The following is a 13,937-nucleotide window of genomic DNA, read 5'->3' as shown; positions in this document are numbered from 1 at the left end:
AGTGAGAGGAGAGAGGCGAGAGGAGAGAGTGAGAGGAGAGAGTGAGAGGGAGAGAGTGAGAGGAGAGTGAGAGGAGAGGGAGAGAGGAGAGAGTGAGAGGAGAGGAGTGAGAGGAGAGGGCGAGAGGAGAGGGTGAGAGGAGAGAGTGAGAGGAGAGAGTGAGAGGAGAGGGTGAGAGGAGAGAGTGAGAGGAGAGAGTGAGAGGAGAGAGTGAGAGGAGAGAGTGAGAGGAGAGGGGTGAGAGGAAGAGGGTGAGAGGAGAGAGTGAGAGGAGAGGGCGAGAGGAGAGAGTGAGAGGAGAGAGTGAGAGGAGAGAGCGAGAGGAGAGGGTGAGAGGAGAGAGTGAGAGGAGAGAGTGAGAGGAGAGGAGTGAGAGGACGAGAGTGAGAGGAGAGAGTGAGAGGAGAGAGCGAGAGGAGAGAGAGAGAGGAGAGAGTGAGAGGAGAGAGAGAGAGGAGAGAGTGAGAGGAGAGGGTGAGAGGAGAGGTGAGAGGAGAGAGTGAGAGGAGAGAGTGAGAGGAGAGAGTGAGAGGAGAGGGTGAGAGGAGAGAGTGAGAGGAGAGAGTGAGAGGAGAGGGTGAGAGGAGAGAGTGAGAGGAGAGGGCGAGAGGAGAGCGTGAGAGGAGAGGGCGAGAGGAGAGGGCGAGAGGAGAGAGCGAGAGGAGAGAGCGAGAGGAGAGAGTGAGAGGAGAGGGTGAGAGGAGAGGGCGAGAGGAGAGGGTGAGAGGAGAGAGTGAGAGGAGAGAGTGAGAGGAGAGGAGAGAGGAGAGAGTGAGAGGAGAGAGTGAGAGGAGAGGGTGAGAGGAGAGGGTGAGAGGAGAGAGTGAGAGGAGAGGGCGAGAGGAGAGGGCGAGAGGAGAGAGAGAGAGGAGAGAGTGAGAGGAGAGGGTGAGAGGAGAGAGTGAGAGGAGAGAGTGAGAGGAGAGGGTGAGAGGAGAGAGTGAGAGGAGAGAGTGGAGAGGAGAGAGTGAGAGGAGAGAGTGAGAGGAGAGAGTGAGAGGAGAGGGCGAGAGGAGAGGGCGAGAGGAGAGGGCGAGAGGAGAGGAGAGAGGAGAGAGTGAGAGGAGAGAGTGAGAGGAGAGGGTGAGAGGAGAGGGCGAGAGGAGAGGGTGAGAGGAGAGAGTGAGAGGAGAGGTGAGAGGAGAGGGTGAGAGGAGAGAGTGAGAGGAGAGAGTGAGAGGAGAGAGGTGAGAGGAGAGAGTGAGAGGAGAGAGTGAGAGGAGAGGGTGAGAGGAGAGGGTGAGAGGAGAGGGCGAGAGGAGAGAGAGAGAGGAGAGAGTGAGAGGAGAGAGCGAGAGGAGAGGGTGAGAGGAGAGAGTGAGAGGAGAGAGTGAGAGGAGAGAGTGAGAGGAGAGGGTGAGAGGAGAGAGTGAGAGGAGAGAGTGAGAGGAGAGAGCGAGAGGAGAGAGAGAGAGGAGAGAGTGAGAGGAGAGAGAGAGAGGAGAGGGTGAGAGGAGAGGGTGAGAGGAGAGAGTGAGAGGAGAGAGTGAGAGGAGAGGGTGAGAGGAGAGGTGAGAGGAGAGGTGAGAGGAGAGAGTGAGAGGAGAGAGTGAGAGGAGAGGGTGAGAGGAGAGAGTGAGAGGAGAGAGTGAGAGGAGAGGGTGAGAGGAGAGAGTGAGAGGAGAGGGCGAGAGGAGAGGGCGAGAGGAGAGAGCGAGAGGAGAGAGCGAGAGGAGAGAGCGAGAGAGAGGGTGAGAGGAGAGAGTGAGAGGAGAGGGCGAGAGGAGAGGGCGAGAGGAGAGAGCGAGAGGAGAGAGCGAGAGGAGAGGGCGAGAGGAGAGAGTGAGAGGAGAGAGTGAGAGGAGAGGGTGAGAGGAGAGAGTGAGAGGAGAGAGTGAGAGGAGAGAGTGAGAGGAGAGAGTGAGAGGAGAGGGCGAGAGGAGAGGGCGAGAGGAGAGGGCGAGAGGGAGAGGGCGAGAGGAGAGGGTGAGAGGAGAGGGCGAGAGGCGAGGGTGAGAGGAGAGAGTGAGAGGAGAGAGTGAGAGGAGAGGGTGAGAGGAGAGAGTGAGAGGAGAGAGTGAGAGGAGAGAGTGAGAGGAGAGAGTGAGAGGCGAGAGTGAGAGGAGAGGGTGAGAGGAGAGGGTGAGAGGAGAGGGTGAGAGGAGAGAGTGAGAGGAGAGAGTGAGAGGAGAGAGTGAGAGGAGAGGGTGAGAGGAGAGAGTGAGAGGAGAGAGCGAGAGGAGAGGGCGAGAGGAGAGAGTGAGAGGAGAGGGTGAGAGGAGAGTGAGAGGAGAGAGTGAGAGGAGAGGGTGAGAGGAGAGAGTGAGAGGAGAGAGTGAGAGGAGAGGGTGAGAGGAGAGAGTGAGAGAGAGAGTGAGAGGCGAGAGTGAGAGGAGAGGGTGAGAGGAGAGGGTGAGAGGAGAGAGTGAGAGGAGAGAGTGAGAGGAGAGGGTGAGAGGAGAGAGTGAGAGGAGAGAGTGAGAGGCGAGAGTGAGAGGAGAGGGTGAGAGGAGAGGGTGAGAGGAGAGAGTGAGAGGAGAGAGTGAGAGGAGAGAGTGAGAGGAGAGGGTGAGAGGAGAGGGCGAGAGGCGAGAGTGAGAGGAGAGAGTGAGAGGAGAGGGTGAGAGGAGAGGGTGAGAGGAGAGAGTGAGAGGAGAGGGTGAGAGGAGAGAGTGAGAGGAGAGGGCGAGAGGAGAGGGCGAGAGGAGAGAGTGAGAGGAGAGAGTGAGAGGCGAGAGTGAGAGGAGAGGGTGAGAGGAGAGGGTGAGAGGAGAGAGTGAGAGGAGAGAGTGAGAGGCGAGAGTGAGAGGAGAGGGTGAGAGGAGAGAGTGAGAGGAGAGGGTGAGAGGAGAGGGCGAGAGGAGAGAGTGAGAGGAGAGAGTGAGAGGAGAGGGTGAGAGGAGAGGGTGAGAGGAGAGAGTGAGAGGAGAGGGTGAGAGGAGAGGGCGAGAGGAGAGAGTGAGAGGAGAGAGTGAGAGGAGAGAGTGAGAGGAGAGAGTGAGAGGAGAGAGAGAGAGGTGAGAGAGTGAGAGGAGAGGGTGAGAGGAGAGGGTGAGAGGAGAGAGTGAGAGGAGAGGGTGAGAGGAGAGGGCGAGAGGAGAGCGAGAGGAGAGAGCGAGAGGAGAGGGTGAGAGGAGAGGGCGAGAGGAGAGAGAGAGAGGAGAGAGTGAGAGGTGAGAGTGAGAGGAGAGAGTGAGAGGAGAGAGTGAGAGGAGAGAGCGAGAGGAGAGGGTGAGAGGAGAGGGTGAGAGGAGAGAGTGAGAGGAGAGGGTGAGAGGAGAGAGTGAGAGGAGAGAGTGAGAGGAGAGGGTGAGAGGAGAGGGTGAGAGGAGAGAGTGAGAGGAGAGAGTGAGAGGAGAGAGTGAGAGGAGAGGGTGAGAGGAGAGAGTGAGAGGAGAGAGTGAGAGGAGAGCGTGAGAGGAGAGGGCGAGAGGAGAGGGCGAGAGGAGAGAGAGAGAGGGAGAGAGTGAGAGGAGTGAGAGGAGAGGGCGAGAGGAGAGGTGAGAGGAGAGGGCGAGAGGAGAGAGTGAGAGGAGAGGGCGAGAGGAGAGGGCGAGAGGAGAGAGTGAGAGGAGAGGGCGAGAGGAGAGAGTGAGAGGAGAGAGCGAGAGGAGAGAGCGAGAGGAGAGGGTGAGAGGAGAGAGTGAGAGGAGAGAGCGAGAGGAGAGAGTGAGAGGAGAGAGTGAGAGGAGAGGGCGAGAGGAGAGGGTGAGAGGAGAGAGTGAGAGGAGAGGGTGAGAGGAGAGAGTGAGAGGAGAGAGTGAGAGGAGAGGGTGAGAGGAGAGGGTGAGAGGAGAGGGTGAGAGGAGAGAGCGAGAGGAGAGAGCGAGAGGAGAGAGTGAGAGGAGAGAGTGAGAGGAGAGAGTGAGAGGAGAGGGTGAGAGGAGAGGGTGAGAGGAGAGGGTGAGAGGAGAGAGTGAGAGGAGAGAGTGAGAGGAGAGAGTGAGAGGAGAGAGAGAGAGGAGAGAGTGAGAGGAGAGAGTGAGAGGAGAGGGTGAGAGGAGAGAGGTGAGAGGAGAGAGTGAGAGGAGAGAGAGAGAGGAGAGAGTGAGAGGAGAGAGTGAGAGGAGAGAGAGAGAGGAGAGAGTGAGAGGAGAGAGTGAGAGGAGAGGGTGAGAGGAGAGAGTGAGAGGAGAGAGTGAGAGGAGAGAGAGAGAGGAGAGAGTGAGAGGAGAGAGTGAGAGGAGAGGGTGAGAGGAGAGAGGGAGAGGAGAGAGTGAGAGGAGAGGTGAGAGGAGGAGAGAGTGAGAGGAGAGAGTGAGAGGAGAGAGTGAGAGGAGAGAGCGAGAGGAGAGAGCGAGAGGAGAGGGTGAGAGGAGAGAGGGAGAGGAGAGGGTGAGAGGAGAGAGAGAGAGAGTGAGAGGAGAGAGAGAGAGGAGAGGAGTGAGAGGAGAGAGTGAGAGGAGAGGGTGAGAGGAGAGAGTGAGAGGAGAGGGTGAGAGGAGAGAGTGAGAGGAGAGAGAGAGAGGAGAGGGTGAGAGGAGAGAGTGAGAGGAGAGAGTGAGAGGAGAGGGTGAGAGGAGAGAGTGAGAGGAGAGAGTGAGAGGAGAGAGTGAGAGGAGAGAGAGAGAGGAGAGAGTGAGAGGAGAGAGTGAGAGGAGAGGGTGAGAGGAGAGAGTGAGAGGAGAGAGTGAGAGGAGAGAGTGAGAGGAGAGAGAGAGAGGAGAGAGTGAGAGGAGAGAGTGAGAGGAGAGGGTGAGAGGAGAGAGTGAGAGGAGAGAGTGAGAGGAGAGGGTGAGAGGAGAGAGTGAGAGGAGAGAGTGAGAGGAGAGAGCGAGAGGAGAGAGCGAGAGGAGAGGGTGAGAGGAGAGAGGGAGAGGAGAGGGTGAGAGGAGAGAGTGAGAGGAGAGGGTGAGAGGAGAGGAGCGAGAGGAGAGAGCGAGAGGAGAGGGTGAGAGGAGAGGGTGAGAGGAGAGAGGGAGAGGAGAGGGTGAGAGAGAGGGTGAGAGGAGAGAGAGAGAGGAGAGAGTGAGAGGAGAGGGTGAGAGGAGAGGGTGAGAGGAGAGGGTGAGAGGAGAGAGTGAGAGGAGAGAGTGAGAGGAGAGAGTGAGAGGAGAGAGTGAGAGGAGAGAGTGAGAGGAGAGGGTGAGAGGAGAGAGTGAGAGGAGAGGGTGAGAGGAGAGGGTGAGAGGAGAGGGCGAGAGGAGAGGGCGAGAGGAGAGAGTGAGAGGAGAGAGTGAGAGGAGAGGGTGAGAGGAGAGGGTGAGAGGAGAGAGAGAGAGGAGAGAGTGAGAGGAGAGAGTGAGAGGAGAGGGTGAGAGGAGAGAGTGAGAGGAGAGGGTGAGAGGAGAGGGTGAGAGGAGAGGGTGAGAGGAGAGGGTGAGAGGAGAGGCGAGAGGAGAGAGCGAGAGGAGAGGGTGAGAGGAGAGAGGGAGAGGAGAGGGTGAGAGAGGAGAGAGAGAGAGGAGAGGGTGAGAGGAGAGAGTGAGAGGAGAGGGTGAGAGGAGAGAGTGAGAGGAGAGGGTGAGAGGAGAGGGTGAGAGGAGAGGGTGAGAGGAGAGGGTGACGAGGAGAGGGTGAGAGGAGAGAGTGAGAGGAGAGAGTGAGAGGAGAGAGTGAGAGGAGAGAGTGAGAGGAGAGAGTGAGAGGAGAGAGTGAGAGGAGAGAGTGAGAGGAGAGGGCGAGAGGAGAGAGCGAGAGGAGAGGGTGAGAGGAGAGAGTGAGAGGAGAGGGTGAGAGGAGAGAGTGAGAGGAGAGAGTGAGAGGAGAGGGCGAGAGGAGAGGGCGAGAGGAGAGAGAGAGAGGAGAGAGAGAGAGGAGAGAGTGAGAGGAGAGAGCGAGAGGAGAGAGTGAGAGGAGAGGGTGAGAGGAGAGAGTGAGAGGAGAGAGTGAGAGGAGAGGGCGAGAGGAGAGAGTGAGAGGAGAGGGTGAGAGGAGAGAGTGAGAGGAGAGGGTGAGAGGAGAGGGCGAGAGGAGAGAGAGAGAGGAGAGGGTGAGAGGATGAGAGTGAGAGGAGAGGGTGAGAGGAGAGAGTGAGAGGAGAGGGTGAGAGGAGAGAGTGAGAGGAAGAGGGTGAGAGGAGAGAGTGAGAGGAGAGGGTGAGAGGAGAGAGTGAGAGGAGAGAGTGAGAGGAGAGGGTGAGAGGAGAGAGTGAGAGGAGAGAGTGAGAGGAGAGGGCGAGAGGAGAGAGCGAGAGGAGAGGGCGAGAGGAGAGGGCGAGAGGAGAGAGTGAGAGGAGAGAGTGAGAGGCGAGAGTGAGAGGAGAGAGAGAGAGGAGAGGGTGAGAGGAGAGAGTGAGAGGAGAGTGAGAGGAGAGGTGAGAGGAGAGAGTGAGAGGAGAGAGTGAGAGGAGAGGGTGAGAGGAGAGAGTGAGAGGAGAGGGTGAGAGGAGAGGGTGAGAGGAGAGAGTGAGAGGAGAGAGTGAGAGGAGAGGGTGAGAGGAGAGAGTGAGAGGAGAGGGTGAGAGGAGAGGGCGAGAGGCGAGAGTGAGAGGAGAGTGAGAGGAGAGGGTGAGAGGAGAGGGTGAGAGGAGAGAGTGAGAGGAGAGGGTGAGAGGAGAGAGTGAGAGGAGAGGGCGAGAGGAGAGAGTGAGAGGAGAGAGTGAGAGGCGAGGTGAGAGGAGAGGGTGAGAGGAGAGAGTGAGAGGAGAGAGTGAGAGGCGAGAGTGAGAGGAGAGGGTGAGAGGAGAGGGTGAGAGGAGAGAGTGAGAGGAGAGAGTGAGAGGAGAGGGTGAGAGGAGAGGGCGAGAGGAGAGCGTGAGAGGAGAGAGTGAGAGGAGAGGGTGAGAGGAGAGGGTGAGAGGAGAGAGTGAGAGGAGAGGGCGAGAGGAGAGGGCGAGAGGAGAGAGCGAGAGGAGAGAGTGAGAGGAGAGAGTGAGAGGAGAGAGTGAGAGGAGAGAGAGGGAGGAGAGAGTGAGAGGAGAGGGTGAGAGGAGAGGGGCGAGAGGAGAGAGCGAGAGGAGAGAGGGAGAGGAGAGGGCGAGAGGAGAGAGCGAGAGGAGAGAGCGAGAGAGAGAGAGGGAGAGGAGAGAGTGAGAGGAGAGAGTGAGAGGAGAGAGCGAGAGGAGAGAGCGAGAGGAGAGAGTGAGAGGAGAGAGCGAGAGGAGAGGGCGAGAGGAGAGGGCGAGAGGGAGAGCGAGAGGAGAGGGCGAGAGGAGAGGGCGAGAGGAGAGGGTGAGAGGAGAGAGTGAGAGGAGAGAGAGAGAGGAGAGAGTGAGAGGAGAGGGTGAGAGGAGAGGGTGAGAGGAGAGAGTGAGAGGAGAGAGAGAGAGGAGAGAGAGAGAGGAGAGAGTGAGAGGAGAGGGTGAGAGGAGAGGAGTGAGAGGAGAGAGTGAGAGGAGAGGGTGAGAGGAGAGAGTGAGAGGAGAGAGAGAGAGGAGAGAGTGAGAGGAGAGAGTGAGAGGAGAGAGTGAGAGGAGAGAGTGAGAGGAGAGGGTGAGAGGAGAGAGTGAGAGGAGAGAGAGAGAGGAGAGAGTGAGAGGAGAGAGTGAGAGGAGAGGGTGAGAGGAGAGAGTGAGAGGAGAGAGTGAGAGGAGAGAGAGAGAGGAGAGAGTGAGAGGAGAGAGTGAGAGGAGAGGGTGAGAGGAGAGAGTGAGAGGAGAGAGTGAGAGGAGAGGGTGAGAGGAGAGAGTGAGAGGAGAGAGTGAGAGGAGAGAGTGAGAGGAGAGGGTGAGAGGAGAGAGTGAGAGGAGAGAGAGAGAGGAGAGAGTGAGAGGAGAGAGTGAGAGGAGAGAGTGAGAGGAGAGAGTGAGAGGAGAGAGTGAGAGGAGAGAGTGAGAGGAGAGAGTGAGAGGAGAGAGTGAGAGGAGAGGGTGAGAGGAGAGAGTGAGAGGAGAGGGTGAGAGGAGAGGGTGAGAGGAGAGAGTGAGAGGAGAGAGTGAGAGGAGAGAGCGAGAGGAGAGAGGGAGAGGAGAGAGGGTGAGAGGAGAGGGTGAGAGGAGAGAGTGAGAGGAGAGGGTGAGAGGAGAGAGTGAGAGGAGAGAGCGAGAGGAGAGAGTGAGAGGAGAGGGTGAGAGGAGAGGGTGAGAGGAGAGAGGGAGAGGAGAGGGTGAGAGGAGAGGGTGAGAGGAGAGAGCGAGAGGAGAGGGTGAGAGGAGAGAGTGAGAGGAGAGGGTGAGAGGAGAGAGTGAGAGGAGAGAGTGAGAGGAGAGAGTGAGAGGAGAGAGTGAGAGGAGAGGGTGAGAGGAGAGGGTGAGAGGAGAGGGCGAGAGGAGAGAGCGAGAGGAGAGAGCGAGAGGAGAGAGCGAGAGGAGAGGGCGAGAGGAGAGGGTGAGAGGAGAGAGAGAGAGGAGAGAGTGAGAGGAGAGAGTGAGAGGAGAGGGTGAGAGGAGAGAGTGAGAGGAGAGGGTGAGAGGAGAGGGTGAGAGGAGAGAGTGAGAGGAGAGGGTGAGAGGAGAGGGTGAGAGGAGAGGGCGAGAGGAGAGAGCGAGAGGAGAGGGTGAGAGGAGAGAGAGAGAGGAGAGAGTGAGAGGAGAGAGTGAGAGGAGAGGGTGAGAGGAGAGGGTGAGAGGAGAGAGTGAGAGGAGAGAGTGAGAGGAGAGGGTGAGAGGAGAGAGTGAGAGGAGAGAGTGAGAGGAGAGGGCGAGAGGAGAGGGTGAGAGGAGAGAGTGAGAGGAGAGGGTGAGAGGAGAGAGTGAGAGGAGAGAGTGAGAGGAGAGGGTGAGAGGAGAGAGCGAGAGGAGAGAGCGAGAGGAGAGGGTGAGAGGAGAGAGTGAGAGGAGAGAGTGAGAGGAGAGAGTGAGAGGAGAGAGTGAGAGGAGAGAGTGAGAGGAGAGAGTGAGAGGAGAGAGTGAGAGGAGAGGGTGAGAGGAGAGAGTGAGAGGAGAGAGTGAGAGGAGAGGGCGAGAGGAGAGGGCGAGAGGAGAGAGCGAGAGGAGTGAGCGAGAGGAGAGAGTGAGAGGAGAGAGTGAGAGGAGAGAGTGAGAGGAGAGAGTGAGAGGAGAGGGTGAGAGGAGAGAGAGAGAGGAGAGAGTGAGAGGAGAGGGCGAGAGGAGAGAGCGAGAGGAGTGAGTGAGAGGAGAGGGTGAGAGGAGAGAGTGAGAGGAGAGAGTGAGAGGAGAGAGTGAGAGGAGAGGGTGAGAGGAGAGAGTGAGAGGAGAGGGTGAGAGGAGAGAGTGAGAGGAGAGAGTGAGAGGAGAGAGTGAGAGGAGAGGCGAGAGGAGAGAGTGAGAGGAGTGAGTGAGAGGAGAGAGTGAGAGGAGAGAGTGAGAGGAGAGAGTGAGAGGAGAGGGCGAGAGGAGAGTGCGAGAGGAGTGAGTGAGAGGAGAGGGTGAGAGGAGAGAGTGAGAGGAGAGAGAGAGAGGAGAGAGAGAGAGGAGAGAGAGAGAGGAGAGAGTGAGAGGAGAGAGTGAGAGGAGAGGGTGAGAGGAGAGAGTGAGAGGAGAGGGTGAGAGGAGAGAGTGAGAGGAGGAGGGTGAGAGGAGAGAGAGAGAGGAGAGAGTGAGAGGAGAGGGTGAGAGGAGTGAGTGAGAGGAGAGAGTGAGAGGAGTGAGTGAGAGGAGAGTGTGAGAGGAGAGAGTGAGAGGAGAGAGTGAGAGGAGAGAGTGAGAGGAGAGGGTGAGAGGAGTGAGTGAGAGGAGAGAGTGAGAGGAGAGAGTGAGAGGAGTGAGTGAGAGGAGAGAGTGAGAGGAGTGAGTGAGAGGAGAGGGTGAGAGGAGAGAGTGAGAGGAGAGAGTGAGAGGAGAGGGTGAGAGGAGTGAGTGAGAGGAGAGAGTGAAGGAGAGAGTGAGAGGAGTGAGTGAGAGGAGAGGGTGAGAGGAGAGAGTGAGAGGAGAGAGTGAGAGGAGAGGGTGAGATGAGAGAGAGAGAGGAGAGAGTGAGAGGAGAGAGTGAGAGGAGAGAGCGAGAGGAGAGAGTGAGAGGAGAGAGTGAGAGGAGAGAGTGAGAGGAGAGAGTGAGAGGAGAGAGTGAGAGGAGAGGGTGAGATGAGAGAGAGAGAGGAGAGGGTGAGAGGAGAGAGTGAGAGGAGAGGGTGAGAGGAGAGAGCGAGAGGAGAGAGCGAGAGGAGAGAGTGAGAGGAGAGAGTGAGAGGAGAGAGAGAGAGGAGAGAGAGAGAGGAGAGAGAGAGAGGGGAGAGTGAGAGGGGAGAGTGAGAGGAGAGGGTGAGAGGAGAGGGCGAGTGGAGAGGGCGAGAGGAGAGGGCGAGAGGGGAGAGTGAGAGGAGAGAGTGAGAGGAGAGAGTGAGAGGAGAGGGCGAGAGGAGAGGGTGAGAGGAGAGAGTGAGAGGAGAGGGCGAGAGGAGAGGGTGAGAGGAGAGAGTGAGAGGAGAGGGTGAGAGGAGAGAGTGAGAGGAGAGGGTGAGAGGAGAGAGTGAGAGGAGAGGGTGAGAGGAGAGGGTGAGAGGAGAGAGTGAGAGGAGAGGGCGAGAGGAGAGAGTGAGAGGAGAGAGTGAGAGGAGAGAGTGAGAGGAGAGAGAGAGAGGAGAGGGTGAGAGGAGAGAGAGAGAGGAGAGAGTGAGAGGAGAGAGTGAGAGGAGAGAGTGAGAGGAGAGGGCGAGAGGAGAGGGTGAGAGGAGAGAGTGAGAGGAGAGAGTGAGAGGAGAGGGTGAGAGGAGAGGGTGAGAGGAGAGAGTGAGAGGAGACGGTGAGAGGAGAGGGTGAGAGGAGAGAGTGAGAGGAGAGGGCGAGAGGAGAGAGCGAGAGGAGAGAGAGAGAGGAGAGGAGTGAGAGGAGAGAGAGAGAGGAGAGAGAGAGAGGAGAGAGTGAGAGGAGAGAGTGAGAGGAGAGAGAGAGAGGAGAGGGTGAGAGGAGAGAGAGAGAGGAGAGAGTGAGAGGAGAGAGTGAGAGGAGAGAGTGAGAGGAGAGGGCGAGAGGAGAGGGTGAGAGGAGAGAGTGAGAGGAGAGAGTGAGAGGAGAGGGTGAGAGGAGAGGGTGAGAGGAGAGAGTGAGAGGAGACGGTGAGAGGAGAGGGTGAGAGGAGAGAGTGAGAGGAGAGGGCGAGAGGAGAGGGCGAGAGGAGAGAGTGAGAGGAGAGAGTGAGAGGAGAGAGTGAGAGGAGAGGGTGAGAGGAGAGAGAGAGAGGAGAGAGTGAGAGGAGAGGGTGAGAGGAGAGGGCGAGAGGAGAGAGCGAGAGGAGAGGGCGAGAGGAGAGAGTGAGAGGAGAGGGTGAGAGGGGAGAGTGAGAGGAGAGAGTGAGAGGAGAGGGCGAGAGGAGAGGGTGAGAGGAGAGAGTGAGAGGAGTGAGTGAGAGGAGAGAGTGAGAGGAGAGAGTGAGAGGAGAGAGCGAGAGGAGAGAGTGAGAGGAGAGGGTGAGAGGAGAGAGAGAGAGGAGAGAGTGAGAGGAGAGAGTGAGAGGAGAGAGCGAGAGGAGAGGGTGAGAGGAGAGGGTGAGAGGAGAGAGCGAGAGGAGAGAGCGAGAGGAGAGAGAGAGAGGAGAGAGTGAGAGGAGAGAGTGAGAGGAGAGAGTGAGAGGAGAGGGTGAGAGGAGAGGGTGAGAGGAGAGAGTGAGAGGAGAGAGTGAGAGGAGAGAGCGAGAGGAGAGAGCGAGAGGAGAGAGAGAGAGGAGAGGGTGAGAGGAGAGAGAGAGAGGAGAGAGTGAGAGGAGAGAGTGAGAGGAGAGAGTGAGAGGAGAGAGTGAGAGGAGAGAGTGAGAGGAGAGGGTGAGAGGAGAGGGCGAGAGGAGAGGGTGAGAGGAGAGAGTGAGAGGAGGGAGAGAGAGGAGAGAGTGAGAGGAGGGAGAGAGAGGAGAGAGTGAGAGGAGAGAGTGAGAGGAGAGAGAGAGAGGAGAGAGTGAGAGGAGAGAGAGAGAGGAGAGAGTGAGAGGAGAGAGTGAGAGGAGAGGGTGAGAGGAGAGAGTGAGAGGAGAGGGTGAGAGGAGGGAGAGAGAGGAGAGAGTGAGAGGAGAGAGAGAGAGGAGAGAGTGAGAGGAGAGAGAGAGAGGAGAGAGTGAGAGGAGAGAGTGAGAGGAGAGGGTGAGAGGAGAGAGTGAGAGGAGAGGGTGAGAGGAGAGAGTGAGAGGAGAGAGAGAGAGGAGAGAGTGAGAGGAGAGAGAGAGAGGAGAGAGTGAGAGGAGAGAGTGAGAGGAGAGAGTGAGAGGAGAGGGCGAGAGGAGAGGGTGAGAGGAGAGGGTGAGAGGAGAGGGTGAGAGGAGAGAGTGAGAGGAGAGGGTGAGAGGAGAGGGTGAGAGGAGAGAGTGAGAGGAGAGGGTGAGAGGAGAGAGTGAGAGGAGAGGGTGAGAGGAGAGAGTGAGAGGAGAGGGTGAGAGGAGAGGGTGAGAGGAGAGAGTGAGAGGAGAGGGTGAGAGGAGAGGGTGAGAGGAGAGCGTGAGAGGAGAGAGTGAGAGGAGAGGGTGAGAGGAGAGAGTGAGAGGAGAGAGCGAGAGGAGAGGGCGAGAGGAGAGGGCGAGAGGAGAGGGCGAGAGGAGAGGGCGAGAGGAGAGAGTGAGAGGAGAGAGTGAGAGGAGAGAGTGAGAGGAGAGAGTGAGAGGAGAGGGTGAGAGGAGAGGGTGAGAGGAGAGAGCGAGAGGAGAGAGCGAGAGGAGAGGGCGAGAGGAGAGAGAGAGAGGAGAGGGTGAGAGGAGAGAGAGAGAGGAGAGAGTGAGAGGAGAGAGCGAGAGGAGAGGGCGAGAGGAGAGAGCGAGAGGAGAGAGAGAGAGGAGAGGGTGAGAGGAGAGAGAGAGAGGAGAGAGTGAGAGGAGAGAGTGAGAGGAGAGAGAGAGAGGAGAGGGTGAGAGGAGAGAGAGAGAGGAGAGAGTGAGAGGAGAGAGTGAGAGGAGAGAGGGAGAGGAGAGGGCGAGAGGAGAGAGCGAGAGGAGAGGGCGAGAGGAGAGAGTGAGAGGAGAGAGTGAGAGGAGAGAGTGAGAGGAGAGAGTGAGAGGAGAGAGTGAGAGGAGAGGGTGAGAGGAGAGGGCGAGAGGAGAGGGTGAGAGGAGAGAGTGAGAGGAGGGAGAGAGAGGAGAGAGTGAGAGGAGGGAGAGAGAGGAGAGAGTGAGAGGAGAGAGTGAGAGGAGAGAGAGAGAGGAGAGAGTGAGAGGAGAGAGAGAGAGGAGAGAGTGAGAGGAGAGAGTGAGAGGAGAGGGTGAGAGGAGAGAGTGAGAGGAGAGGGTGAGAGGAGGGAGAGAGAGGAGAGAGTGAGAGGAGAGAGAGAGAGGAGAGAGTGAGAGGAGAGAGAGAGAGGAGAGAGTGAGAGGAGAGAGTGAGAGGAGAGGGTGAGAGGAGAGAGTGAGAGGAGAGGGTGAGAGGAGAGAGTGAGAGGAGAGAGAGAGAGGAGAGAGAGAGAGGAGAGAGTGAGAGGAGAGGGCGAGAGGAGAGGGTGAGAGGAGAGGGTGAGAGGAGAGAGTGAGAGGAGAGGGTGAGAGGAGAGAGTGAGAGGAGAGGGTGAGAGGAGAGGGTGAGAGGAGAGAGTGAGAGGAGAGGGTGAGAGGAGAGAGTGAGAGGAGAGGGTGAGAGGAGAGGGTGAGAGGAGAGGGTGAGAGGAGAGAGTGAGAGGAGAGGGTGAGAGGAGAGGGTGAGAGGAGAGCGTGAGAGGAGAGGGTGAGAGGAGAGGGTGAGAGGAGAGAGTGAGAGGAGAGAGCGAGAGGAGAGAGCGAGAGGAGAGAGCGAGAGGAGAGGGTGAGAGGAGAGGGTGAGAGGAGAGGGTGAGAGGAGAGGGTGAGAGGAGAGAGCGAGAGGAGAGGGCGAGAGGAGAGAGTGAGAGGAGAGGGTGAGAGGATGAGAGCGAGAGGAGAGGGCGAGAGGAGAGGGCGAGAGGAGAGAGTGAGAGGAGAGAGTGAGAGGAGAGGGTGAGAGGAGAGGGTGAGAGGAGAGGGTGAGAGGAGAGAGCGAGAGGAGAGAGCGAGAGGAGAGGGCGAGAGGAGAGGGCGAGAGGAGAGAGTGAGAGGAGAGGGCGAGAGGAGAGGGGGAGAGGAGAGTGCTCGGGATTCCTCAGAGTGGGTTCAATAGGTCAGTAGACAGAGTGAGTTCAATAGGTCAGTAGACAGAGTGAGTTCAATAGGTCAGTAGACAGAGTGAGTTCAATAGGTCAGTAGACAGAGTGGGTTCAATAGGTCAGTAGACAGAGTGGGTTCAATAGGTCAGTAGACAGAGTGAGTTCAATAGGTCAGTAGACAGAGTGGGTTCAATAG

At 58.0% G+C, this 13,937-nt stretch overlaps 1 protein-coding gene across 1 annotated transcript in view; it reads left to right on the top strand.

The window, feature by feature from the left end:
* LOC137300742 (collagen alpha-1(V) chain-like) overlaps positions 1 to 13,937 on the top strand; it is a 101,742-nt gene that overhangs the window by 74,373 nt on the left and 13,432 nt on the right. The window lies entirely within an intron of this gene.

Source organism: Heptranchias perlo, chromosome 31, assembly GCF_035084215.1.
Source record: "Heptranchias perlo isolate sHepPer1 chromosome 31, sHepPer1.hap1, whole genome shotgun sequence".
Lineage (NCBI taxonomy): Eukaryota > Metazoa > Chordata > Chondrichthyes > Hexanchiformes > Hexanchidae > Heptranchias > Heptranchias perlo.
The sequence above is the reverse complement of the archived record's forward strand: the minus strand, read 5'-3'. Positions and strand labels throughout refer to the sequence as shown.